This window comes from Rhinolophus sinicus, chromosome 15 (genome assembly GCF_057876585.1).
Source record: "Rhinolophus sinicus isolate RSI-liver-muscle chromosome 15, RSI-T2T, whole genome shotgun sequence".
In the NCBI taxonomy this organism is placed as follows: Eukaryota; Metazoa; Chordata; class Mammalia; order Chiroptera; family Rhinolophidae; genus Rhinolophus; species Rhinolophus sinicus.
Genome location: NC_142515.1, coordinates 16,996,886 through 17,024,236, shown reverse-complemented (window position 1 = coordinate 17,024,236; position 27,351 = coordinate 16,996,886). Strand labels below are relative to the sequence as shown.

At 38.6% G+C, this 27,351-nt stretch overlaps 1 protein-coding gene and 1 long non-coding RNA gene across 12 annotated transcripts in view; one reads left to right on the top strand and one right to left on the bottom strand.

Annotated features, from left to right (window-relative positions):
* The window catches only part of LOC141572895 (uncharacterized), a 42,505-nt gene extending 39,646 nt beyond the window's left edge, over window positions 1-2,859 (bottom strand). For 2 of the 4 annotated variants that reach the window (XR_012498431.2, XR_016018885.1), the window contains exons 1-2: window positions 2,719-2,841; window positions 110-218 (exon numbers count right to left, since the gene is read on the bottom strand). This is a non-coding gene — a long non-coding RNA (uncharacterized LOC141572895). Of the gene's footprint in view, window positions 1-109; window positions 219-2,121; window positions 2,337-2,513 lie in introns of those variants that run through there. The other 2 variants (XR_012498432.2, XR_012498430.2) reach the window with 2 other exon arrangements.
* The window catches only part of ADD3 (adducin 3), a 109,041-nt gene continuing 82,661 nt past the window's right edge, over window positions 972-27,351 (top strand). For 2 of the 8 annotated variants that reach the window (XM_074339084.2, XM_019725101.3), the window contains exon 1: window positions 2,379-2,518. The gene's annotated coding sequence lies outside the window, so the exon portion shown is untranslated. Of the gene's footprint in view, window positions 1,200-2,378; window positions 2,519-2,973; window positions 3,311-27,351 lie in introns of those variants that run through there. The other 6 variants (XM_019725096.3, XM_074339082.2, XM_074339080.2 and 3 more) reach the window with 6 other exon arrangements.

The following is a 27,351-nucleotide window of genomic DNA, read 5'->3' as shown; positions in this document are numbered from 1 at the left end:
TGTATAAATGTCACAAAATCATAGTGTTCCTAGAAAACTAAAGTAAAATTTCAATCCAATATTCTCAACTTACAAAATAGGGAACTATGGAACAAAAAAGTTTACTTACTTGCTCAAGATCATACAGGTAGTTAAAAGGCTGTGCAAAGAACACCAACTGCAGAATATTTTCCATATTTTTCTCTATTCACATTTTGAGACCATACCTCTTCATTTCCCTATGAAGAAAAAAAATCACAGATGTTCAGTGCTTAAATTGAAGAATAGTATTAAAAATAAAATTTAAAGTTATAATGCAGACTCTCAAGTTCTTCATGTGTGGACACATCACATTTTAATAGTCTAAATAGAAGATTCACATGTATTTAAAGTTAATCTGCTTATGACTTTCTTAATTTTGCTCATCTTCGGCTCGCCACTGAAATACCATAGTACTTTAAAATTATTTTAGTTTTTTGGTTGTTCTATAAATAATATTGTGATTTTTATAACATAAGAAGAAATTGACCTCTGCCAATAATATATTTTCTAATACTGATACTCACTGAAATTCCGGTGAGTATGCTTATAGGTGTTAGTAGGAATTGATTCCATTGCTCCCAGTCACATAAATGAGTTTTATTATTCTTGTACTAAATACTAAATAACCTCCCTTTATATACTTATTTTGGTGCAATGGTTGCACCGAATAGTAACACAAAATACTAATCAGTTTCAAGGCACACCACTCCATTTTTGCCATGGACCCCAATGTCTGAAATTAGCGGGGCTCTTTAAAACTAGTGCTTCTAGCATTTCATTGACTCACACTAAATCAGTCCCTCCATCACCCAGTTAATTTTAACCTTGACCTCCCACAGCTGTAATGCTTTGCTCAGTCCAAAAAAACTCCCTGCTTCCACCCTTTCTGCTTCTGATGAAGCAACAGTGGGGAGGAAAATCAAAACCCATTCCTTTAAGAAAGATTCCGCCTTCTCTCTTATAAGCAACCGCCTCACGCTAATTGTGGAGTCTCTACTAAGTCACACACTTTACTACTCAACATTGGGAGAAGCTGCTGCCGCTGCTGCTGGCTGCAGCCGCCGCTGCCACCCCGGGTCTGAGGCTGCAGCGGGTTTCTGTGCAGCACTGCAGAATCCACACCTAGAAGACACACGTCTACTACCCCTGGACACAAGAAAGCCTTGGATCCTCAGTGGGTAAGATCTTTTATCCATTTTGTCCAGAAACTGTGTGAAAGGGAATGATCATGGAACAGATTGCTCCTCAGACATGCTTAAAATGGATTGTATTAATTTGTCCTCCTTTGATGGGGAGGGGGGGCGGTTTGGATTTGTGACAGGCAAATGCCCTGTATAGTGGAGACTATTGTCTGATATGTGCCCTTAATATACTTTTTTTCCTATTAAAAAAAGCTGACCTTGATGCATGCAGAGCTTTTCGATTTTTGCTTTTTAAATGCCCGAAAACATCCAGCCACTCCCAATATCGCTCAAATACTGCAGATATTTTAAAATGCCAAATAAGAATGACAAGGCTGAACATTTTCTAAGTATTTTCTCCCCAAAGCCAGGAAGCCTTTCCCACGATCCTTTAGGGGTATTTAAAAATCGTAATCATGGTTAGATTTTGAGCAGATGGGAGATGGTGGCAGACTAAAATTTCTATAGCCTTAGTCCAGTGGAGAGAGAAAAGGAGGATAAATGAATCACAGTTGGTGCTAAGACAAGATTCATTTTCCACACTTCGTTTGTGGGAAGAGGAAACTACATTTTAATTAGCACATTTTTAGGGAAGAGGGAGGGGATGAAGATGAGGATGGCGTGAAGTATTTGAGGGGGAAGAGTCTGCAGAGGAGGAAGGAAATGAAAGGGACTGTCGCCAGTGCTTTGGAAACGAAGGGAGCTAGGGTGGGGTATGAAGTTTGTTGTGTTAGGGTGGGGTTGACCCAAAGGACCATGAATAACCAGAATGGCGCTTGCAGAGTGGATTCGTGTGTGAGGGAGGGATGTGCAAGTCGTGGGTGGCAAAGAAAGGTGTGCGTTGCTGGGAGGTCTATTTCGAGAACAGGTTGGAGTGAAAAACGTGTCCGGGCGGCGCGGGTGGGCGGCCCAGTGTCACCTGTGGATGTATCCACCTCCCTGCAATTGCGTCTTGCAAAGTTTCCCAGGCCCCGGATTCATTTTGAAGGCTGGCGGTGCCTCGACTTTTCACTTCCAAGAGGTCAGCTGTCACAGTCACGAGGCCAGGGCAAAAGTGGGGGTGAAGACCCTAGATGGGTCGAAGTGTAGCAGGATTGAGAGACCCCGTGACCAGTCCCTCTGTGGAGGTAAGGGGGAGATGGCGCCCCCACAGGCAACTGTGCGGAGGGAAAAACGCAGGCTTCTCCCCTGGGGGGCGTGCGGAGGTTGAACCTCAGCAGCGACCTAGCCCTGAGGACCCAGCCACCAGTGTGGGCGGCAGAGGCGTGACTCGGAAAGAGGTGGCTCAGCCTTGGGAACCCGGGAGCTCACTCAAGGTAGGGCGGCCGACATTTCCGAGGCGCCCCTCCTCCCCCTCGTAGTCGCGTTTCCATCGGGGTCGTTTCCCGCTCCGACCCTCAGGGGACGCCGCAGATCAGAGCAGCATAGCCGGAGGAGGATGTAGAAGAGGAGCCAGGCGCGCCAGGCCCTCCCGGAGGCCCGGCCTGTAGGCCCCCAGGGCCGGGTCTTCACAAACCTGATGCCAGCACTCGCGGAGGGGGCCGCAAAGGGCGGGGCCAAATCTCTGGCGAGGCGCGAGGGGCCGCGAGGGGCGGGACCTTGAGGAGGCGAGGCCAGGGACGTCCCGTGATTCCGAGGGGCGGGACCAGGACGTGCAGGGGCCCGAGGGGCGGGACCAGGGGCTCTCGGGGGCTGCGAGGGGCAGCCTTTAGGGGGCGGAGCCAGAGACGCTTGGGGGCCTGGGGGCGGGGCCTGGGCGGGGCCACGGGACGCTGGAGGGGCGCTCGGCCAGTCCCGCCAGAGCGCCAGCCGCCAGCCGGTAACGGTCGCCAGGGCCGGGGGCGGGAGGGGAAGGGGGGGGGTCTAAATTATATTTTTAAAAACAGAGCCAGAGGTAGAGGCTTCGGCGACTCAAGTGTCGCCTCTTCCTGCTACACAGGGCTTGGCGCCCAGGTCCCTCCCTCCTCACGCCCCCTCCCCTTCTTCTGCCCTCCCCTCTGGAGAGGTGCGGCGCTTAAGAAGCCGCGGCGGCTGATCGGGCGGCCGCTGCAGCCCCGGCGGCCGCGGTGAAGGAGGAGGGGAGCACAAAGCCGGCTGCGCGCTGCAAGGTAACGCTAAGACGAGAGCAGGCACCGTGGTTCAGCCCCTCCTCCCGGCGGGGATGGCGGGCGCCCTCGTGGGCTGGGGTGCGGGGACCCTTCCACGGGATCGCGCGGGGGTAGGGAGCAAGGTGGCTCGCGGGGATGAGGGGACTTCTTATTGACTACCCCAGCGGCCTCAGGTGACCCCCCTCTCTCCCGAGGGGTTGGAATAGGAGCTTTGGGCTGGACGGAAGGGAGTGGACCTGTAGGGCAGGGTCTCGGGGCGCCGCGGGGTCGGCCCGATTCTCTTGGGCGTCCTCTGGTTTCCCCGGGGAGGGCGGAGAGTTCTGAAAAATCGGAGATAGCTGAAGCTTCGGTGACCCGGAGACCTTAAACTCTGAAGGTGCGCTCCGGGAGGGTGCTTGGAAAAGGTGGAGGTGAGGGAGGGAGTGTTGGTTTGTTTTGCTTTCCTTATTTAAGAAACTTTGTTACAAGTTGAAAGTATTCAGCCACCTTTCTCCTGTAATCCGCGTCCTCATTCCCCCCAACACCACACACACACACACACACACACAAATTTATGTACATTAAGGTTGAGCTTCCTGCCCTGGGTGACAAGCAGAGTTGGCAGCAGGTCTGGTTTGCTGGTGTTTGGGGCACGTCCAGCTTCTTTGGAGGTATGCTATTATAGCTAGGGCAAGACCACAGATACAGGTAGAATAAGCAAGGCCTCTATTAAAATGGCAAGAATGGCCTCAGGTGAACTTTTTTGTTGCAGAGATTTAATTGCAAGTAGGTGCCCGTTAAAAATGGAAGCGTAAGTAAAACCACTAATTTCTTTGGCACATGTGCTGTTGCAGTTGACCCGCTGGAGTGGTATGGAGAGAAATGGAATTTAACTCAACCAAGAGGCTTTACATGGGGATTATATGCAAGTTTGGTGAAGGAGTTGATAAGATTCTGGGGATTAGAACCAGCTATATAAACGTGTGTGCACGATTCCGTATGCATTTTAGATTTAGCAGTATGAAATAGTTGCTTTTCTTGGAATCCAGTACTTCTACATCATGCCTAGTATGTCCTAATTTTGGCTTTAGGAGACTTCTAATGAGGGTGTTGTTAAAGAGACTAAGAGTACAACATAATTTGCCATTTGAAAATTAAGATGCTTGACTATTAAAATCTTGTGTAATTAGGTATGGGACCGGCACATTTATAGGTTTAAGTTACTTTTGGATCATATGTATAGTTTTTATATCTAAGTCTTGATTGTGTTATAATTACCCTGTCACTCATTTCCTTTTGCTTAAATTGAGCAGATTAACTTTGTAGAGGGAGGACCAGGAAAAAATGACTTTTCATCTTTCCAAAAGTTCAGTCTATGCTAAATCTTAATATTGACCTTAAGTGCTGATGTATTGGTAGTAGTTGCTTTTGAAGAAGAACAAAGTGGTGTGTCTATTTTGAATGTTAAACATAATTTAGTACTTCTTGAGATAGTTGGTTATGAGGCATTCAATATTTTGCAGCTTTTTACATGTATGATAATCAGGAAATGTTTGGTAAACATTTGACGTATGACTTAGGTGATCATATACTTGGGAAATATTTTGCATGACAGGATTGTATTTTCAGAATTTAAATTTAATGTTCTGAAAAAGAACAAAATTATATTGTACACTTTGCTATTTCTAAGCCCTTTTTTCAATAATGTTAGTTATTGAATGTGAATTCTGCTCAGTGATGTTTAAAGTTTGGATTTGGTCTTTGTAAAACCAGAATGTCTTCTGAGACTAAGAGGACATAACACACCAGCTCACCTTCTATGCACAATCCTAAAACCTAGATACAGGGTGGGGCCCAACTCTTTGAGGTTGTAAGACTTCCTGAAGTAGGCCTGTGATGTTATAAGTGTTTTTGTCACACCTAAGCCTGTACAGGTTGTTAGCTGTTTAATGTTGCCTATCTGAAAGCAGTTTGTTGGCAGTACTGGGCAGCACTTATGCGTGTCATCAGGGTATAAGAAGCATTTCTATTGAGGAGAGAAGTCACTAAAAAGCATAGAAACCCAACTCTGAACAAACTGAGTTTGTAGAATGTTGTGGAACAATAATATCAGAACCTTAGCTTAACCAAGTTGTTATATATCAAGTGTTTAAAATGTAGTCTGATACAGAGTAAGTGCTTTATATGTTTATCATCATCAGTATATTAAATGACACTTTTTTGAAGATGGTTACATCATGCTACGCAGCAAGTGAAGACTCAGCAAATATTTGTGACAGTCAGTATTCGTTTGCTCTACATCTGTGCCAGGCACAGAGTTTTATATGATTTAATTTGCTTAATCCTCATGTTAACCCAATTACTAAACAGAGAGGTTAAGTATCTTACCCAAGGTGTACTACGTGGAACAGGCTCATTCTGAACTCAGAGTCTGGCTGGAGAGTAAGCCCAGTCCTGGTAACATTTGTAAATCAGTGAAAGGTCTTCACAGTATTCCCAAGACTGCAGGTGTATGTGTCTTGTTTAGCCACACTTTCCTGTATTAATACTACTAACAGGTTCATGTTTAAATCTGAAGGATGGTGATTTATCTGTATTAATTAGAATCACCTTTTGAGTTTGGAAAAAGATTCTCATTTGATTCACGTAATATGTTTAGCTAGGATGCTAGAATTCGGGCTAGGGTATGCTACCTTTTTAATTACTAAAGATATTAAAGTTCTTTTTTAAAGCTTGCCAGGTATATAAGGCTGCAAGTGGCACTAACGCCCCTAGGATTCAGGCTCTGTACTCAATCAGTGGGCCTGATCTTCCGATTACCAACACCATATCCATCTGAGATGTATTTAACATAAATTTGTTCTAAATTCCACCTGAGTTGTCTCCTGAAATTAGCCTTAATTGAAAAGATGCAAGTTGTGGCTTATACTTTGTCACTCACATTCCTCAAGGAATTGTGTATTGATGCTTCACCAGTGTAATTGATAGGTCAAGCAAATTAATTATAACCTGAATTAGGAGCCGTATTAAGTAATGTTTAAAATTATTGTAGAGAGCTGATAAGTCTTTTGTTGACAATTTAGTGAGATGTAATGTAAGGAAAAATGTTTAAAAACAAGCACATGTTGAATTAAAAAAGCTCAAGCTGTATAAAAGACTCAACTTACTAACTAATCTGTTTCCCACATTAAATAAACACTAATCTTTTGCTGTAATTAATATTTAGTGCTATTTCCAATTTGTTTGGAAATATTAAATTTGTCGAGTTTGAATAGAAAAACTTTTTAATGTTTAATCAAGAGTTCTTCTTCCTTTTAGACACCCTATTTGAAATTGAGTAGTTGCAGACTATGTCATGTCATTGAGATTCAAATTGAGTGCCCTAATTCTTTATTTCATGTCTTCTACGCTGATGCTTTATCATTTGATCTCGGGGTGCATGCCAGAGTATTTATAGATGAGATTGTTATGAAGTCTTTCGGGTTCTGCCAGAGACTAAATTCTCTTGGCCAAAAGCCAAAACAATCTCAAATTTTTACTCTAATGGATTGTATATATTAATCCTCTCAAAATCATACAGGTTAGAAGTCTCTCATTGACTATGGCTTGAAAGAAAGAAGTCTGTTATCCCTGATGTATCCCTTATGTATAATAATTAGGTGAATTTAATTATTTTTTTCTTCTAGCAGTAACTAGTTATGGACACACATATGTGTAACCATACTACTTGGGGGGAGGATACTCTTCCTTTCAGGTAAAGTTAAAAATTATTCACCTGGCATTCATGCAACAAGTATTTGAGTACCAACCAACGGTATGCACAGAACAAGAACTTTAACTGAAAATTAGCCAAAAGTATTGGAGAAAAAAAGGTTCATGGGCATTTTGTTTGTTTATTTTGTATGTATTTTAATAATGTTGATCTTTTATATCTGGACAAGTCCCAAATGACACTCAAAATTATTTGCACAGTTGAAAACATATTTGAATGTTAAGAAAGTACTATGTACCTCACCCTAAAATCTTAGATGATAGCATAGATGAGAGTTGATGTCTTGTTTCCTTAAACTATTTTTTGATAGGTATGTTTGAAAAGCTGCAGTAATAATCTTTCAGCTTTCTAGGGCATTACTTACTACACTGAAGGAGCAGTTTAATAAAGAGTATCTGAGAAACCTTAAAGAATGAATGTGGCTATCAGTGCTGTGTAGCACAACCAAGCCAAAAAGTAGTAGGCTGATCACCAAAAGGTATAAAATGGATGGAATCCATCTTTGATGTGAAAGGCTTACCATCGTATTAATAGTACATTTCCTTCTTAGGAAGATAGTATAGGCTAGTTTTTAACTATGCCAAAGCTGAACTGTTATTGTACAAGATGTATAGGCTTTGGCATATAGTTATATCTTTATAATGAGTTTAGATCTAAATTGAGCTTTTACCTGATACCAGACTGATCCGCATCACCACCATATACTTTACATTTACTTTTTTTTTTTAAAGTTAGCTTTATTAAAGCTTAATTGAAAACGATAAGACTCCCTGATGTAAGGTGAACTTTGAAGCTTCTTTGTTGCAAATTGCCAGTAGCTGGGCCTGAGAATATTGGTATATAGGCAGTATATTCACTAACACTTAAGATTGCTACCTCCTCAAACAAGGCTACATATAGTTTGAACCTCAGGTTATGAAACTCCCTTTTTCTATAGTAGGATACGTGATTTCCATAGGATGACAATTTCTCGCAACCTGTCAGCCAGGGGGTAAAAACACTTTTTTAGAAACTTAAGGGCAGTAATGCTATAATGTTCTTTTTTTTCTTTTTAATTTGTTATTGGGGAACAGTGTGTTTTTCCAGGACCCAGCAGCTTCAAGTCCAGTTGTTGTTTTCAGTCTAGTTGTGGAGGGCACAGCTCCCTGGCCCATGTGGGACTCGAACCGGCGACCTTGATGTTATGGGCACTGCGCTCCAACCATCTAAGCCAACTGGCTGCCCAATATTATGTTCTTAAAACCAATGTCTCAAGAAATAATACTGTATATATTAATAAAACAATAAAAAAACTTCAGTGCTCACAATGTGCATTAAGACAAGTAGATATTGAGGCAAGCAATGGATTATGCAAGTTGAAACCTAACTCCAAGTAACATACATGAAATTTTTTGCTAACTCTCATACCCCTTTAAACTTACTGTAATTTTTACTCCCTCATTTCCCACCAACGGAGCGCTCACCTCCTTGGATGGAAGAGGGAAAGGACAATGCAAGTGTGGGTTCAGAGCCTATTTTATTCAGTTCCCATGGCTGTTGTTGGCTGCCAGCTAGGGAAGCAGGAATTCCAGCAATGCAGAAAGCAAGCAGGTTGGAGAAGTGCTGAGTGTTTCAGTATCTTAGGGACTTGGTGTATGCCTTTAATTTGTCACCATCAGCAATGTTTCTGTGAATTTCTTCCACAATGGCTCAGCTTGTCCTGTGCAAGGACAGCATTTCCTTTTTCCTTTTCCATACAATATTCTCATCCTGTCATCTTTTGATCTGCTGGAATGACTAAATGCCATAGCAAAAAGATGGGTTTGCTCAATCTCCTCACGGGATAGGTAATGAAGCTTACTTGGTATGTGTAACGGAGTATATTTTGGGATCAAGGCTTCCCCAGGGACTCTTTAAGAACACTACTTTAAATCCTTCAGAAATTAGAGCCAGCAACTGTTAGTTGCATTGCCACTTCTAATCTCATTTGTCTTATTAATACATGAGGAAAAGATTCTGTGAGGTCAGCCTTTTAATATCTAAGCAAGTGGTTGGGGAAGGGTGATGGTCAGAGCTCTAGTGGAGTTGTGAATTTGAATGCGCTTAAGTGCATAGGATGAGAGGTGCAGAGAAGAAATATTGTCAGTGAAGTTGATATATTAGTCTTATTCCTTATCCCCACTCCCAACATTTTTTTTAAAAACTTTAGAACAGTTTGCCTTTTACTTTCCTCCAATGACTTTTATTGCCAGGACTGAGTTTTCTCTCTCCTAGAGAAAGGTAGAATTTTTAAGATGATCCTATCAGATTGCTAAAAAGTGGCTCTCAGCTGGTGGTTACACTAAAAGGAATTTCTTTCCATCTTTTTCCACAACTGTCTGCTTTTTAAATTTCAAAAAAGATCTCTGAAACAGAAGTGTGAGAAACGTTACTCATCATGAAATAGTTGGGATCCATTATGTATTAAAGTAAAATACATATCATTAATGACTCAAATCCATATTGCTTTATACAGCTTTTTTTTCTCAAAACGATTTCGACAATTCTGTATTAGGATGTTTGATTCTTTTCAAGTGGGTATCAAAAGTTATTTTCAACCAAAAGTTAGAAGTAATACATCTTTCACTGGTGTTAGTGAATGTTAATGACAAAATCATAGTTGTCTAAACACTGTTGTCATTAAATACCCTAAAGAAATATTTGATAGCTGGAGGAGGATCTGGTTACCAACCACTGAAAGGCTGTCACTTCTATAGCAGAGTGTAATAGAGAAGGAACATTTTATGCCTGAATAAGAACGGTGTATCTGCTTGACATAATAAAGGCTCTTAGAAGCTGATTACTTGGTAATCACTTGAGTTAGGTGATTTTATGTTGTGTTTGATGTTTTATAATCTGGACTTCCCTGGACTCTAAAGTGTCTGGTTGGACCATCAGCTTTTGATGAATGTATTTCTGGAGGGATTGTGACTATCAGTTAAGTACTTTGAAGTGAGAATCCCTGCTTTGTATCACACCTGAATGTCACAGAGCGTGTTTCTTTGAGCTTGTTTAATTTGGGCTCAAAGGGAAGAGTGCCATCTACTGAATGGCCAGCATCAAGTGGAGCAGGCCCACGTTTTTCTTAGGGAACTCTCATCTGGCTTTGAGAAACCAGGCTCAACTTCACTGAAGTATTTGATGGAATCTTAGTACCAAGTGGAACTGTTGCTTACTTAATTTTAATTATCCTTCCCAGCAGGAGGCCTCAACACATGATGAAGAACTAATTCACCACTTGTTGGAATGCATGGGAAAGGAGAAACTAAGGAGTTGTTGAGACTCAATATTAAAAGAATGGCCTAGCAATGGTGAAATCATTATTAAATTAAAAGTGGTAAAGAAAATTATTTTAATGCGACATATGTCATTAGGAGTTCTAGTTATTGATGGCTCCTGCAGGTAATAATGATGTTTAAAATTTGGGCTTAAAATCATCAAACAAATCACTTGCTTAACTAGAGGTAAAGGTTTTACGAGTACTCGATTAATTTTTTTCTCTTGCCCTTTTACTTTGTCTCAGGTTCTAAGGCAGTGGTTCCTACTTGAGTGAATTCACTGTTTCAGAGTGGATTTTGTTGTGGTTTGCTCAAGTGGACTCCTGTTTTGTTTTGTGTGTTGTCACGTTTTTCCTAATTTACAGAAACTGCTTATGGTAGTAGCGATAGGCAGAACTGGAGATAGCAGAACCAGTATAATATAGGTCAGTGGAGGTTTAGGATACCTGGAATAGGCCTGCCAAAGCCAGAGAAGCAGGAACTGTGGCAACTGAAAGCAAGCTTTGCAATTGTTATGATAAGAATACCTTTGTTATTATATGTCTGTTATATATAATTAATCAGTAACCATTTTTATCAGCCTTTTAAACCTGCCCAGGATCATGTTAAGCACTTTACATAAATTACCTGAAGTTTAGTTAAGTAACTTGGCCAAGATCATACAGTTAATAAATGACAGAGCCAAGATTTGAGCCCAGGGCCAATTTCCTTTAGACACTATACTGCTGATTTATTTAAGCTCAATCTTGTTGGTGACTGCACAAAAGGCTTGAACAAAGATTAAAATGATATTTCTGCCTCTGGTAGAAAACAGTGGTGTTTTTTTTGTTTGTTTGTTTTTTAAGAGGGTGATGCAATGGGTAACGCGGATTGAGATAGAATTGGGTATTATATATGAAATAGACCTTAAAAGATTTGCTCTTTGGTTGTGTCTGTAATGTTCATTTCTTTGTTCCTTTTGCTATATTATTTATTAATTTAAAACTACAAGGAAAGTTTATTATTGAAACATTGAAGGGCGTTATCTCATGTTGCTTAAAATACAGCGGGTGTATTTGTATACACAAAAAATGTATACACATTTTAAGAAAGGAAAAAATTGTGTTAAAATTGTAATACTCAATATATACGGATAACAAAAGGGGAATACAAGTCATGTGTACACATTTTTTGGCACCCCCAGTATACTACTTTATGGGAGGTCGGGTTGAGTTACTAAAGGGTTTTATGCTGGAATTTGGCAGGTTGCTGGTGAGGGAAGGGTGGGGTTTTGATAGTTATCTTTCTGTATTTTGCTCGCTCCTAAGTATTTTTAGGTAGTAGTACTTTTGGATATAGCAGTAATTTCCCATGTCCACAATAAAATTCAACCATGTGCTGGTCTGGGGTCCTGGAGGAACCTCCACTTCTGGTGCTCACCAGGTATGCTCTGTAGACCAAATGAGTACCATACCGCACATATAAGTACTAATACGTTTGAATGTATATAGCCTCTCACTTAAGAGGTATTTAATGCCTGACTACTATTTGAGTGTGGTTTTTTGTTTTTTTTTAAAAAAACATTTCGACCTTAAAAGGCATCCTTATTACTTTAAAAGGTTGGGAATTATTGGTTTGGTTTAACCGAAAGGTCCTAAAATTGCAGTTCAGTGATAGTTGTGCTTTGTACTTTAAACTGGATCACTCTTTTAGGAGTCTGACTCTTTCCCTTTATATGTGAAAGAGTTATGTTTTACCTTCCAGAAAAGCCCCATAGGAATATCAATTATATAACTCCTTGGGATTCTGACTCTACTTTTCAGTCAAATAGAAAAGGTCAGCAACAGCTAAGATGACAGTGCAGAAGATGTTACTAGCCAGTGTGTGATGAATGCTACATGACAGGTATTGATAACGAATGTCATAGGTCATCTGGTCAAGAAAAGAATACCATAAATGGAGTGGTCAGAAAAAGATCCCCAGGAAAGAGGAACACGGATAGGTTTTGAAAGGCAGGGTAGAATTTCACTAGGTGCAGACTATGGAAAGGGTTTTGGCAAGAAATTACTGTCCATGAAAATAATCATTCTTTTTCTGTAGCACGATGGGAGATCGGTTATAACAGTGCTTCGCAATCTCTTTCTGCTGTAAGGCACTTGAAGGCCACAGTATCCTCTTATCAGTATCAGTGCTAAGGAGGTATATTAGAATATTGCAGGGAGTGGAGGGTGGAGAGGGTGATGGTTGTAGTAAAATAATGTAGATTTTAACAACACTCCCTCTGAACCCCACGAGAAAATTACTGGTTTATAGAAAGCTCCTTATACTGCTATTTTGGAGCTAGTAATGCTTAGGAAAGTTGGTACTTGAAAAAAGACTTTAGAAATCTTCATTATTCCTAACACTGTACAAGAAAAGTCTATTTTGGGGAAAGAATATATATATATATATATATATATATATATATATATATATATATATATATATATATGTATATATATGGGGGTTTTTTCCCGCCTCCCCCTGCACTCCGGTTCAAGCCCTTGTTTCTCAGTCTAGTTGTATAGGACACAGCTCCCTGACCCATGCTGGTGTTATGAGCCTTGCGCTCGCTCTCCCTGGTTGAGGCCATTGGTCATGGGTAGGCCACTCACAGCAGCTCATGGCAGCTCTCTCCGGCTGCCAGCACACAGCAGCCCCGCAGCTTCACACAACAGCACTCAGCCTACAGCAGCTCACGCCAACCGCCGGCTGCTCACGGCAGCCCAGCTCCAGGGAGAGCCATTGTTCACAATCTTAGCTGTAGAGGGCGCAGCTCACTGGCCCATGTGGGAATCGAACCGTGGACCCCAGCGGTTAGGAGCATGGAGCTCCAACCACCTGATCCATCGGGCTGGCCCAGAAGTGCATATTTTTTAAAAATCTGAATTTGTCCATCATTTACTTTGTTTGCTAAATGCTAGAGTATAGTTCTGTTGATGGCTCTGTTATAACTTTTAAATTTAATATGTGAATAAAGTTGTTGATATGAGATATTATCATTTCTACTTAATTTTTGTAAATAACATTGTCTGGTTTGGGATTTTAGAGGATTTGTTCCAAAGTGTTTGAATACTCTTAGACTTGCTAATGCTTATCACTTACTATTTGAAAATACTTAGTGTCTATTCAAGATATGTTAGAGCCAGTTGCTTTTTTATTTATTTATTTTTAACTTATGTTTTCTTCAGTATAAAATATGTCAGGGGTTGGAATAGATCATTTTAAGATCCATTTCAGTTTGAATATGCTGTGATTGTACTTCCAAGGAAAGTGAATTCAAATGGTGGTTTTAGTTAGCAGGTGGCCAAGAAACCTGTGATTGTACTGTGTGAAGGTACTGAGAATGGGTCTAATAGAAAAGGCCAAGACCATGCAAGTCCTTGGCTCTGTGTGTACTCGTATGTGGCAGTTGAGGAAAGGACATCATCACTCCTGGAACTTGTCAACTCCCAGAGTTTATTTCAGTTCTTAACAAGCTAAGGGTCCTTGGCAATGGACAATGGACAGATCCTTTTCAGTAACAATGAAATGAGCAAGGATAGCAGTTTTTCCTAAAGCAAACTGTAGGAACATTGTGGCATATTTTTCTAGAAATGGTGCTTTCCATTCCCATTCTAACTTGATTATGTTTGGTATATTAGTTCCTCACAAACGTTTCTCTGACCTCTGTTTAGATCTTTTCTGAGCAATTTTATACTTCCTTTCATTTGTTCACTTATTCATTCAACAAATATTTATTGAGCACCTATTATGTGCCAGGCCCCTTGTTCCAACTGCTGCGAATTCTGCAATAAGCAAACATACCCTTCTGCCCTAATGCAGTTTATATTCTTGGAGGTAAATAGAAGCAAACAAGTATATGTTGTGTACAAATGTTATGGAGAAATATAGAGCACGGAAAGAAGATAAAGGGAATGTTTAGGGATAGTGGCAAATTTAAATAGAATAACCAAATGAAGTCCTCACTGAGAAGGTAACATGTGAGCAAAGACTTGAGCATGTATGTGATATCAAAGAGAAGATCATGGCAGGCAGAGCTAATATGCCCAAAGACCATGGGGCCCAAGTGTACCTGGCATGGGTGAAACAGAACAGGGGACAGGTATTGGGAAGCCACTGGATGACTTTGAACAGAAATGGGAAATGATCTGACATAGGTTTTAAAAGGATTATTTTCGCTGTGTTGTGACACTAGACCACAGTGATGTATTAATCTCGGTGAGAGATAATGTATCTGGTAGAGGTGGTGAGATTGGATTGGATTGGATTCTGGATATATTTGGATTACAGAGCCAGCAGCATATGGGATGTAGGTGTATATCCCATATGGGGAGAAAGACAAGTCAAACTTGACACCAAGGTTTGGAGTCTAGGCAAAAGTCTGCAGGAGTAACACATTTGGGTGGGAGAAAATAAGTTTAATTTGAGATATGTTGAGTTTGAAACATCTATTAGACAGCTATATGGAGATTTTGAGGAGGAAGTTGCCTTGAGTGGAGATCAGTGCATAAGTTATAGGCTGACTAATTAAACTTGAGAGTTGACGTTTTCCTTTTGCATCTTTAAATATTTACATATTTAATCCCTTCGATGACTAGAATGAACTTTGCTGTAGTAAACTTTGCTGCTGTACATCTTTAGGCTTTGAAGGGGTTTTATCCTCTTGTAAAACCTTGAATTTATTTTAACTTCCAAGTACACTTTGTCCCAAAGGAAATCTTTTTCTCTATAGATAGAACAATTTACTTTCAATCAAAACGTGAAAATAAAAATAGTGCTGTTCGGCCCTTTAAAAGCGTGTGTGAATGTAAAATGTCTATTCCTCAAAAAGTTAATGTGGTTTAATAGTTAAAAATAGTAGCATATAAGTTATCATTATGATCCAGCAATTCTACTTCTAGGTATAAATATATACTCAAGTGAAAACATATGTTCACAAAAGGAACTTGTACACCCATGTTCATAGCATATTATTATTCATAATAGCCAAAAAGTAGAAACAGCCTAAATGTCTCTCAACTGATTAATGGATAAACAAATGTGGAATATCCATGCAATGGAATATTATTCAATCATAAAAAAGGAATGAAGTACCGATATATTCTACAACATGGATGAACCTTGAAAAAATTATGCTAAGTGAAAGAAGCCAGCCACAAAAGGCCACGTATTGTATGGTTCCATTTATATGAAATGCATAGAAGAGGAAAATCCAAGGAGACTAAAAGCAGATTAGTGGTTGCCAAGGTTTAAGGGTACTGGGTTTTCCTTTGGGGTGATGAAAAAAAATCTAGAAGTAGATAGTGTTGATGGTTGCACAACAGTGTGAATGTACTAAAAACTGCTGAATTGTACAATTTAAAAAAATGAATTTTATCTCCATTTTTAAAAAAGATACCAGGAAAAAAGTGTGTGTATGCACTCATATGTACATGAGAACAACTAAAACAACTATGTGGCCCTTATTTCTCAAATAGAACTGCTTTTGCAGTAGAAAGTTGAGCAAACAAGAATTACTGTAGTAAACCTGGTTTAGCTTGGTTTGCTTAAGGAGGCAGAGTTAAGGTACTTAGATCAGTTTGTGATCTTATCTTTGGCAAGTCATGGGTGAGTCTCTTTTTTTTTTTAAATACTCAATTTCATAAAGATGACTTAGATAAACAAAAGAAGGCTGTGTGGTTAGTATTTCCATGGGTTTCAGAGAGTAGAAACCAGTTTATAAATAAGTTTTTTAGGTCTTAAGTCAGTTAAGATAGTTTAATTTTTTTCTCCATACCTATAATTTAAAAATATGGAAAACTCAATTCCCCATAATTTTTTTCTAGTGAACCCAAGATGATATTTACCTCCTTAAAGCATAATTACCACCAAAGAGTTGCTTGTTGAAGAAGTACCTGAAAGGATTACGTTTAATTGTTTTGTACCACTATTCTGTTATTTTTTAATTAAGATATAATTCATATACCGTAAAAGTCACCCTCTAATTTTATTGTGAATATCTAGGTATTTATATATTCCTTTATTAGAATGAAAACTTCTAGAGAATGGAGGTTCATATTATTTGAATGGTTTGCTACATATTCATCATTTTAAGGGAAGCGTGTGTGAACCAGACAAGATCTGTCGTTGGGAAGAGACCCTTATGTAACTGACGCCAACAGCCTGAGAGTTATGCTGTATCAATGAGTTAGAGGAAGTGCAGGTGGGCGCAGGGAAGGGAAAAGTTTATCCCATTGGAGAGACACAGTCCCTGGAGAAGGATGGCATTTGAGTTGATCTTCAGAGGATCTCTCAAATGTTGACGAGAACGGTGAATTACCAACCAAAATAATAGACTATGCAAAGGATGGATGTGGTGGGAGAAGGAGGAGGAAAGGTAATGTTAAGAGAACCAGATCATAAAGGACCCGGGTTTAGATTTTATTCTGTGGTACTTATTTACCTGATGAGAGGCATAATCAGATGTGTCTGAGATTTGTTTGGGATTGTGAGGAATGTTGTGATAGAGTGCTGGCAAAGAGACAAGTTAGGGGATATTTAGAGACAGGCAAATGAACTACCGCAATGGCTTTGAGATTAGAAAGGGAAGAATGGGATATTTTGGAAGCAGAAATCCATGCATCTTGCACAGCCCAGGGATTGAAGGAACACTTTGATCACCTGGTTAGAAATTTAAATGTTGCATTTTACTCCATTTCCAGTACTCTGATTTGTGACAGGGAAGATACACCTGTACTGCTAGAAATCAGGTAGATTCAGAAAGTCTTGAAGGTATCTTTTCCTTACCATACATAAAAGACTTTAGAAACTTGACTATTTCTTAATTTTCTTTAATTTTTATTGCTTGTCAGCTATTACCCAATTGTCTAAGCTTTGGATTTGTTTTCATTTGTGCATTTGGAAATGGTTGAATAGTCATCATTTTGGCTAAAGAATAGTCTTTTTGTTTCCAAATGAAACTGCCTCCCTATGCTGTGTTTTTGAGTTTCATTTTAAACTTTTGTGTAACAGAATAATAGAAACGAAAGAATTGAAGGCACTGAGCATTCTAATGTCAGTATTCCATGCTGTCATTACAGGAAATCATTATGCCATCTTGAAGTTCCCCCTTAATAACATTTAGTGATTTATCTTGGAACTTCATAAGTAAACATGTAGTAAACATGTATAAACAATTAGAAATGTCAAAAGAATCACATGAAAAAAATCATTTGTTTTTGCTGTGTAAATTTAGTGGAGAATAATCAAATCCAGTAAGACTTTTTGCACATTTGTGTAATGAAACAACTAATAGAAAATTTGGCTCCTCTGATGTTTCTCATAGCTTATTTACAGGCATAATGGCCATTTTTGTTTGTCCCCTTTAATAAGGAGACAATGATTTTATAAATGAGTGGAAGAAAGTACCAAATGTGACAGAACTTCTAAAATATTGCAGTGTAAAACTTGCTTTTGTGCTTAAAATTTGTAAGTGTTAAATAATGTTTAAAATATTTATTCAAAAGTAACTTAATAAAATTAAAAGTACTTGACATAAAATATAATTAAAAGTACTTGACATAAAATACAATTAAAAGTTTAAAAATCGGAAATATAAAGAGTACTCTCACTGAGTTTTTTAAAAGCAAGAATGATTTTATTAACTTGGTTTCTAAGGTAAACTTACTATTTGAGTCACATTTTTATAAAATCAATTTCATTTTTAAATATTTGAAATAAGTTCTTGAGTGCAAAATATAAGGATGTGGAACAAAAGGCACAAGAGTGTACACTGAAAAGTAAGTTGTCACCCCATCTCTGAATCATGCACCTGGTGGATGAACTGCTGCCTAAGAAATATAACTGTAGGCCCAGAACAACCTGGAAAAGTAGCCAGCCCTGTTCTCCTAAGTATGGTTTTCAGACCAATTGTTTCTTTTTTTCAGTGTGTTTTCCTAGCTCCGCCTCCACTTAAGCACAGGTGTGGAAAGTGGGAGGTGGTCACTGTAATCATATTTCACTCATATTTTACCCTAGGCATTGACAAATAACTTCTTTGAACTCATGCATGCTAACAAAGCAAATTCCAGCTGAGCAGTGCTCCCACAGCAAACCATCCTCTAGTAGGGAGGGCAAAGAAAGGGTCAGGAATGGTCAGCCTTTCCATCTTTGTTCATTTACCCTGTTATGCCAGCTAGAACTGGACCTCTCCTAAAACTTTTCGTTTGTTAGTACTGGGCATTATTTTATTAACTGTCTTTGGCCACCTGCCAAATCATAAGATTTTTCTCCCAAACTTTGGGATTACCTGACTCTAAATTTACTGTTACTAGACTTAGTTTCTTATCTTCTTTTTAATGGTTTAATAGAATGTAATTACTATGTGGAAACTATAAAAAATAGCCTTATATTCTTTTCGGAGATGGGTTGGGGAGTCCTTTAAAAACAAAATTTCCAATATTTAAAAAATGTTTGTGCCAATCATCTTTTATTAGGCGTTTTCTCCATTAGGATATGAAAGGTTTCAGCAGTGCTTGCATTCCTTAAGGAGCGGTGCCAGGCACAAAGGCCGTGGTGAGGAATACAGACTGTGCCTTTCCACACTGGGCCTCTTCAGTGGTACTTGCATAGCCACCCATGTTGGAATTCCTTGTAAGGAAGGTAGTAGTTGAAAAGCATGGAAGCTGCCAGCAGCATAGAAACTCCAGCGCGCTTCCTTTCTTCACATGGACACACTGGTTGTATACCGGTAGTAGCTTTGAAATACTCCAGCAATGCCGGTAGGGGCGGAATCCTGCCTCAGTATCCAGCTTGGCGTTCCCCTGTTTGATCATCCATGAGTTTCTTCTCCATCACTGGTACAACTGACGCCATCTTGGAGTCCAGGGTGTCTGCTGTCTTCCAGTATTTTTATTGTGGTAAAATACACTTAACATTAAATTTACCATCGTAGCCATTTTTAAGTGTGTCGTCAGTGGTATTATATACATTCATAATGTGTAACCATCACCACCATCCATTTCTAGAATTTTATCACCTTGTAACACTGAAACTCCCCATGCCTCCCTCCTATATTATTACATCAAAAAAACTTATTTTAATATCAAGGTTTCCGGTGATACAAAAATCTATGATTCCTATACTTAATCAAGATTATAACTTGAAACTCTATACGGGTCTGTGTTATGCAGCAATGGTTATGATTGACATTCAAGTCTCTGGAGCTGAGACCAGCGGGACAGATCTATAGCCTTTGACATGTTTTAAGGTAAAGAACCATAGCCTCATTGTAATGGGAAGGACCCTCACCCCTCAGCTGTGCAAATTCTATGTTGGGTCCGAGAAGAAGTTTGATAACTGTGGGAGAGGTAGGAATCTGCAAAGCACTGCTAGGTGACCTCTGCCTTTATCATGCAATAAAAGGAAGTTTCTCCAGTAATAGAAATAGGGGCTCTCCGCGGTTGCAAGTCTCTTTGGATGCTAAAATTCTTCCTTTGTGAATCATTCAGGCTTTCTATTATGAGTGGAAGTGGGAATTTTCTGTAAATTTTAAAGTTTGGAGCAGCAGATGGTAGTAAAGATGGGGATGAACTCTAGACTCATAGACCTTTGGGAACCCCCACCTCATTTTATGTATGAAGAACCTAGTCTGTTTGAGTGATGTAACATGTTCAAGGTAACGTCACTTGTTGTCGATGTAGACACATAACTGTTTCCTGATTCTCGGCCCAGTGTTTGTTCTGGTTTATCACACTATCGGCCATCTTAACCCACTTGCGCAATTCTGGGGTGAGGGAGTTCACTGGAATTCCCTCCAGCTGGTTTTAGACAGGATGAGAGACCTCAGTCTTTAGGGCATTTGAAATTGCTTTTCAAGAAATAGTTGGTACCTGTTTTTGTTTCTTCAAAACTTTCATTGAATTAGGGAAAGTTTTGTGAAGAAGTTCTTTAAAAAAATCTGGAATGTAAATGAATTTTCTTGTTATTTTGAAAAAAGCTATGCTGATCTTCTGTATATTCCAGTTTTAGCATGCTCACCACTGAAGCAAGTCATGTGTGTGGTAAATGTTTCTGACATGTTTAGGAACATTATATTGAAAATTCAAACTGGATGTATTTGGCTGCCTTAATATTTTCTTTTGGAAGGGAACATATTTGAATGAGGAACAGTTACATCCTCCAATGAAAAGGAAAAGTTTTAGGTCATTTGTTTGAGTAAAATAGATTATAAACTTATGGCCCCAATTTTCCATTATTTTCAACTAAATGGGCCATTACATAAGGCACAGTGAAGGAAGAAATCGATCATATTAGAAATGTTAGTGTTTTAATCTAATTTTGTGATGAAACTCATTTATCAAATAAGATTTTTAGCCATTAAGAATGCATTTTATCTATGTTGCATCATACCAAGGATTTTGAATGGAATCTATCAGATTTGTTTTTTTTAATGTTTTGATATGGCATTTGATTCATGACAAGTTTTAGAAGGCAATTTTCAAGATAGCCTGGTCTTCTCAAAATAAGGACTTCTATAATATATCTTCTGAGAAACTAAAGATTCATTATTATGGTAGGGATCTAAATAAAATATAGTTGCTTTTGATCTTACTACGAGTATAAAAGATGTCTTTTGATCTATTTTTAAATCAATTTTAGTAGTAATAGGTCCAAGGTCAAGGTACTTACTAGAGAACTTTGAATTCAGTGTTTTATTAAGTTGACTTAAACTGTTTGAGGGCTGTGTTTCATGGTGACAGCATTTGTATTTAAAATCTTGTGGGTCAATTTTTATAAAAACCATGTAATATTTTAAGTTAATTATTGATATTTTTAAAAAGCTTCTACTGATGCTTTTTTCTGACATTTTTGGGTTATAGAGAACAAAATGTCAATCAAATAGAAACTTCAGTTGTCTGAAATTTCTTAGGTCCTCTAATGAGGGAGGATCAAATAATTAAGAATACAGTGGGCTCCAGGGATGTGTTGGAAGCAGTAACCTCTAGGTGCATCCAAAGTCTGCGCATGTTGACGCCAGTGTCTTCTCTAGTCGACGGGACTTAGAATCAGTATTCAGAATGAAGACGCTAAGACCGTTCGTCAAAATTTGTTTTTTAGTTACAGTTGACATACAATATTATGTTAGTTTCAGGTGTACAACAGCGATTAGACATTTATATACATTACAAAGTGATCAATCCAAAAAGACCCTAGCATCTTGCACAGTAAAGTCTTAAACAGTAAAGATAAATATGTTTATGAAAGTATATGAAATAAGAAGTTGGAATGATGGCTTTTACGATTTTGAGGGGTCATGGAAGAGAAGGCTATATTTGTTTGGCTTATTATTATAAGATGACATTTTTTTGACATTTCTTATCTGAATAATTAATTGTATGGGTTTCCCCAAAGTGTTTCTTTTTTGATCACTCACTATAGTTTCTTTTAAGATGTTTGATCGTAAGGGTTTGGGCCTTATGTTCAGGGATGATTTTTGTAGAGGTGGATGACTGTTATACAAACACCCTGAGACTTCTATTTGATGTCTCATTGGAAGGCCCTGGACTACGGCTGTCCCCACCCCCAAAATGTGTCAAATTGATTTTAATAATATATTTAACTCAATTTTAAAATATTATCTTCCAACGTGTAATCGATATTAATGAAATATGGACTCACTGAAATAATGAGTCAATGAAAAATTAATGAAATATTTTACTCTTTTTTTATATGCCAAGTCTGAAATTCTGTGTGTATTTTAAACTATAGCACTTACCATGTTTCCCCAAAAATAAGACCTGGTCTTATATTAAATTGAGCTCCAAAAGACGCATTAGGGCTTACGTTCAGGGGATGTCATCCTGAAAAATCATGCTAGAGTTTATTTTCGGTTAAATCTTATTTTCAGGGAAACACGGTAGCAATTCAGACAAGCCATATTTCAAGTACTCAGTAGTCACGTGTGACGAGCAGCTACCAAATTGGACAGCACAGCCTCAGAACAGCTTTCTCTTTCGCCCCACATCAGGGTTGAGGAGTCTTTCACTAGGAGTTTATTTTGGTGGACTAAAGTCTTGCCATCTCTACGTATACTCTTTATAATTGAACGGAAAACGAAACACTTCAGAGAGAAAAACACATTGAACCATTCTCCATCCTGATACTTTTAACCATTTTTTGCCTTTATGATGTGATAACCAAAAATTAGTACTGCTGAAGAAATGAAAATATTACTGAATGAGAACTGTAGAGAGCAAGTTCAGTTGGTTGAGCTTAAGTGAGGCGAGCTAGAGTAGAAAAGAGTCAGCATTGGGTTGTCCAAATAAGACAAGCTTTGCTATCCGGGACTTAGAATCCTGCTGGCCTTGAGCACGTTACTTAACTTCTCGGGGCCTTTTTACTTTATTCATAAATAGAACTGGGATAAAACTACCTATCACTTAAGTTGATGTGGAGATTAAATAAGATTACATATGTAAAGTATGTCCTGTGTGTTTGATGCATATGAGGTGCTCAGAAAATTTGTATTGAATAAATGATTGTTGTTTACTTGCACTCCCAACCCCCTGCTTATGAGAAAGGAAAAGGAGGGAGGCATGTCTAAAATGAATGTTGGAATATATTAAAGAAACTTAGCTCATTTACTGTATTGACTAGGATTCAGTCTTTGTCCAGAACAAACTAGCCCCTAAGCATTGTGGTTAATTGAGATTTTAATTGAGGACCATTGTCTGAAAGGTTTAAATATTAAGAAATGAATTCTGGCAGTTAATTTTATTTCAATATACTTATCCATTAATCAGTTAAAATAACATCTGTAAATGTCACTAAATTTGTTTCAATTATTAAACAGAAAATTCTCAATTATTAAAGATACTTCTTTTTTCCCCTAAAGATACTTCTTTATATCTTTTCCTAGATAAGTATACAAATCCATCATTTTCAATTTCTTTAAAAGTTTTATCATGGGGGTTATTGCAATTTGAAATTTAAATGTTTTGCATCTGCTTTGGAAGGCTAGCTTCCTGAGTAATAGTATACTGATGATTGTAAACTTGTGCAAGAATTGGAACTAAGGAAAGATTTTCTAAATGAAGGAAAAACTACAACTTTGCAACTGAACTTTATAATGCAAGTGACCTATTATTCTTGTTCAGGTGTTAATATCAATTTGTATTTTTAGATAGAATGGGGACTTTCTGTGACATTAGCTGTATGGCTTGTTCTGAATCTACGTAGGAGGAGGGAGGTGTCAATCATACATATATTTTTGATTTGCTATGCATTTCGAGTAACTTAATTCATTTGAAAATTTGAGACATCATTGAAATGCAGGAAAACGTGAGAGTTCTGAATAGATAATCATCTATTAGATGTGAACTTTTCAAAACTTCATACTCATCCCGTGTGTAGGCCACATCTATGGTAATGTCCTTGGAAAGTGGTCACATTTGAAAGTCTAGTTCTTTGCCAACAGCATCTGGTTCCACTTTACATTGCATACTTTGAAAGTACTTCTTGAATTGCAAAAAAGCAAACCATATGACACAGACTTTTCTTACCTGATTGAAAGTTGTTTACAGTTATAGTCAGACTTTAACAAACGTAACATAACCCAAGGCATAATTAGCCAAATGCATGGATTATCATGACACCTCAGAGTAGATTCTTAACAGTTATCAGCTTTTTAAAATTGTCCAGACTTTCACATTATTCTAGTGACCCCTTACAGAGGCCTTATTTACTAAACATTGTAGAATTTTGAAGGCGCTGACCTGATTGGAATATACTCTGTTAATAGGCAATCAAGAAATGCTGTTGATCGATGGGATTGGCATTTCTCTACCAATTTCTTCAGCTCCCAACAGCTGTCACTGGTTGTATACTTGTGTGTATGTTTGTCATAGCAGACTGTGAGCTTTTGATATACAGGTGTTTTAGGATTATAGTGTTCTAGGGCTTGGCAACCCCAAGAAGATTTGTAAGATGATTTTAAGTGGCGTGGATCCAGGCTGACCTGTGAGCCAGGCAAAATACATCCTTGATTTTTCAAGATTCCCTTCTCAGCACCCCCTTTTTAGCTTTTCTTTGCTGTTTTTCCTCTTGACTTCCCAGGCGGCTAAACTGTCTCAAATAATCCCTGTTGAAATGTTAGCTGATGAGTTCACTGCTTTTTCAGAGACTTTTATGTTTTAAAAGTGAGCTCTTTTAAAAACAAGGCTCTTAAGGTCCCTAGAAAGACAGTGGAATAACAAGCATTGGGGTTGATTCTTTGAACTTGGCCCAGTTTATGCCAGGATTGTAGAGCCCAGCTGTCCAATACAGTAGCCACTGGCTGTGTGTGACGGTTGGCCACTTGAAATGTAGCTAAACTTAATTGAGATGTGCTAAGTGTAAGATACATGCTAGATTTCTAAGAATTAGTATAAGATAGAGAATGTAAAATAACAATGTTTTATATTTATTACAGGTTGAAATGATATTTTGGGTTAATAAAATATTTAATTTCACCTGTTTCTTTTTACGTTTTTAATGTGGATGCTAGAAAATGGAAAAGCATTTATGGCTTACATTCTATTTGTATTGGACAATACTGTTATAAAGACAAGAGTTTATGTTGTGGTCTTGCTGTTGGGAGCTTGCGAAGGTTCAGGGAAATACTCCCCCAGGATGCCTCAGCTACAGCTATTCCAGCTTACTTGGCTGGGCCACGTATTACAGGGCTATTTGGAGAGCTTTTGCCTACAAGCAGCCACTACTAATTCTCTAACTCTCCCAGTTCATGAGGTATTAAGAAAAAATTACCCCATCCACTACCTCTAGTGGTTGCTAACTTCTGACCAGCTTCTTGAAGATAGGTGATTTTAAAAGTTAAATTTATAGCTACTATTTATTGTATATCTGCCATGTATCAGATACTGTGCCAGGTAATTTATATAAAGTCTTTAATCCTCACATCAGTTCTGCAAGATGGATATTTTAAGATAGAGATTCAGATTTATTGTGACTTTGCCCTGGGTTGGCTAGTAAGTAGTAGGATTCCAACCCAAGTCTGTCTGATTCCAGAGCCATTGTCCTTTCTGCTGTATTATGCTCGCCTCGTGTTTTCCATGAACTGTTTGTGTCCTTTAGCATGAAGCAGAGTGCTATCTATAAAGGGGTCTCTTGCCAAGTGGTGTTGACTGATCCTTGCATTGTTTTCCTGTCTTGAATGACTTCAGTGCCCCTCACTCCAGGCCACCCTCCTTCCCTGTCTGTTACCTAGTGAGTCATCCAGACATTAATGAGGAGACTTTTTGAGCAGGATCATCTAAAAGCCTCTTGTGAAAGAATGTCTTTCCCACCTTGAAAATCAATCAACAAAGTATGTTTCCGATGTCTTCAGGAAGAGATACAAGAAGAATCTCCTTAAGTGCAAGGAATATCAAATCTTAGACTTCAGAGACTGGCCATAGAAGGAAAGCGCTTTTTATAGACAGGGTTGAAGTAAAATAATGGGATAGAATAAGCATGTTGAGCTGGATAAGTCTTGTATAATCCTAGGTCATCTCTTAATGGCTGTGTCCTTGACATTATTGCGTTAAGAAGAAGAGCAAAGGGCACTAGTCCGTGTGTTGGCATGTCAGTTTGTAAATGAGGGGGGATGTAATCATAGCTCATGAGTGCTCTGGGAAGCCGGATGCCGCATTTACTCACTACTGCCTTCACTTAGGCTCAAGCAAGTGGTGGTAACTTTGGAAAGATAAGGAGAGAAAAGGAAGAACAGAGGTTCAACGAGTAAAACTAGACTGGAGGTGGGCCCCGGGGAGGTTTGGGCAAGTTCAGACTGCAAAGCCCTTTCATACATATATGTGCACATTATGTTTATAATACTAAAAGCTGTGTAAACTGTAAAATACTATTTTTTAAGGAAAGAAACTGTGATGTACTAGAAGGAACATAAAATTTCTAACTAGGTGGTTTGGATTCAATTTTCCTAATTCTACTGTTACCCTAACTTGGTAACCTTAGGAATAGAATCTGAGATTATAATTGTCTTTCTACATATCTGGCTTTGCTTCCTAATTTAATGAGACTGTGATGAATTTTAAAACACTTTGTGTGTGCCCCTATGCTGTATACATGTTATTGTTTTTATACCATTAATTATTTACTCTTTATCTGAAGTATTGCCTACATGAAACTTCATTGAGAAGGGAAAAGTGTGTGCCCAAGAACACCCACATTATGGTTAAGGGAAGTTAGAGTTAAATTAAATGGCCAGCTTAAATAGGGCTAATTTGGCTGTCATCCCTCGGCTTATAAAAGGGACAGTGGCAGCCTTGTGGATGAAGGGAATGTAGACCTAAATACTCGTTTAATTTAATCATTCATCCCTTTAACCCCTTTTAAAACTTGACTTTTGTAGGTCAATTATATAATGCATGAGCACGAAAGCACACACATGGTGTTTTTCTTTTAAGTAAAAAGCCCTTTTGAATGGCTATTTAAAAAAAAAGATTTTGATATATTCATAGTAATAAACCTGGTTTACATTTCTTTGAGGCTCATGGTCTTCAACTTCCGACCTAGTGAAGGGTTGCTATAACTACCAGATGTCAGTCTTTACAAATCCAGGGTTAGACGCCAACAGACTAGCACAGAATAGATGTAAGCAGAATTCAAGCACAGAATTTGAAGTATTATTTAAACTGCTCATCTAGCAAATTTAACATAAAGAAGACAAGTTGAATATATTCATGTTACCATACAATTGTTTGGTGCTCAGGGCCATCCCAGAATGCATTTTTAGTTTGTGTTCCATGTTAAATGCTGGGTACAGGGATATTTTGCCAAGTGCCAGTTTGAAATTTACTTGGGATCCATCCAGCTGGCAGAGCAGTTGTACTAATCAGACGAGCCCATTTCTGGGGAATGGGATTTCATGGCAGGAGCAGTGTTCTTTTAAAGTAACTATACTCTGACTTTTTAATTTAAAATTCTCATGTGCTTTA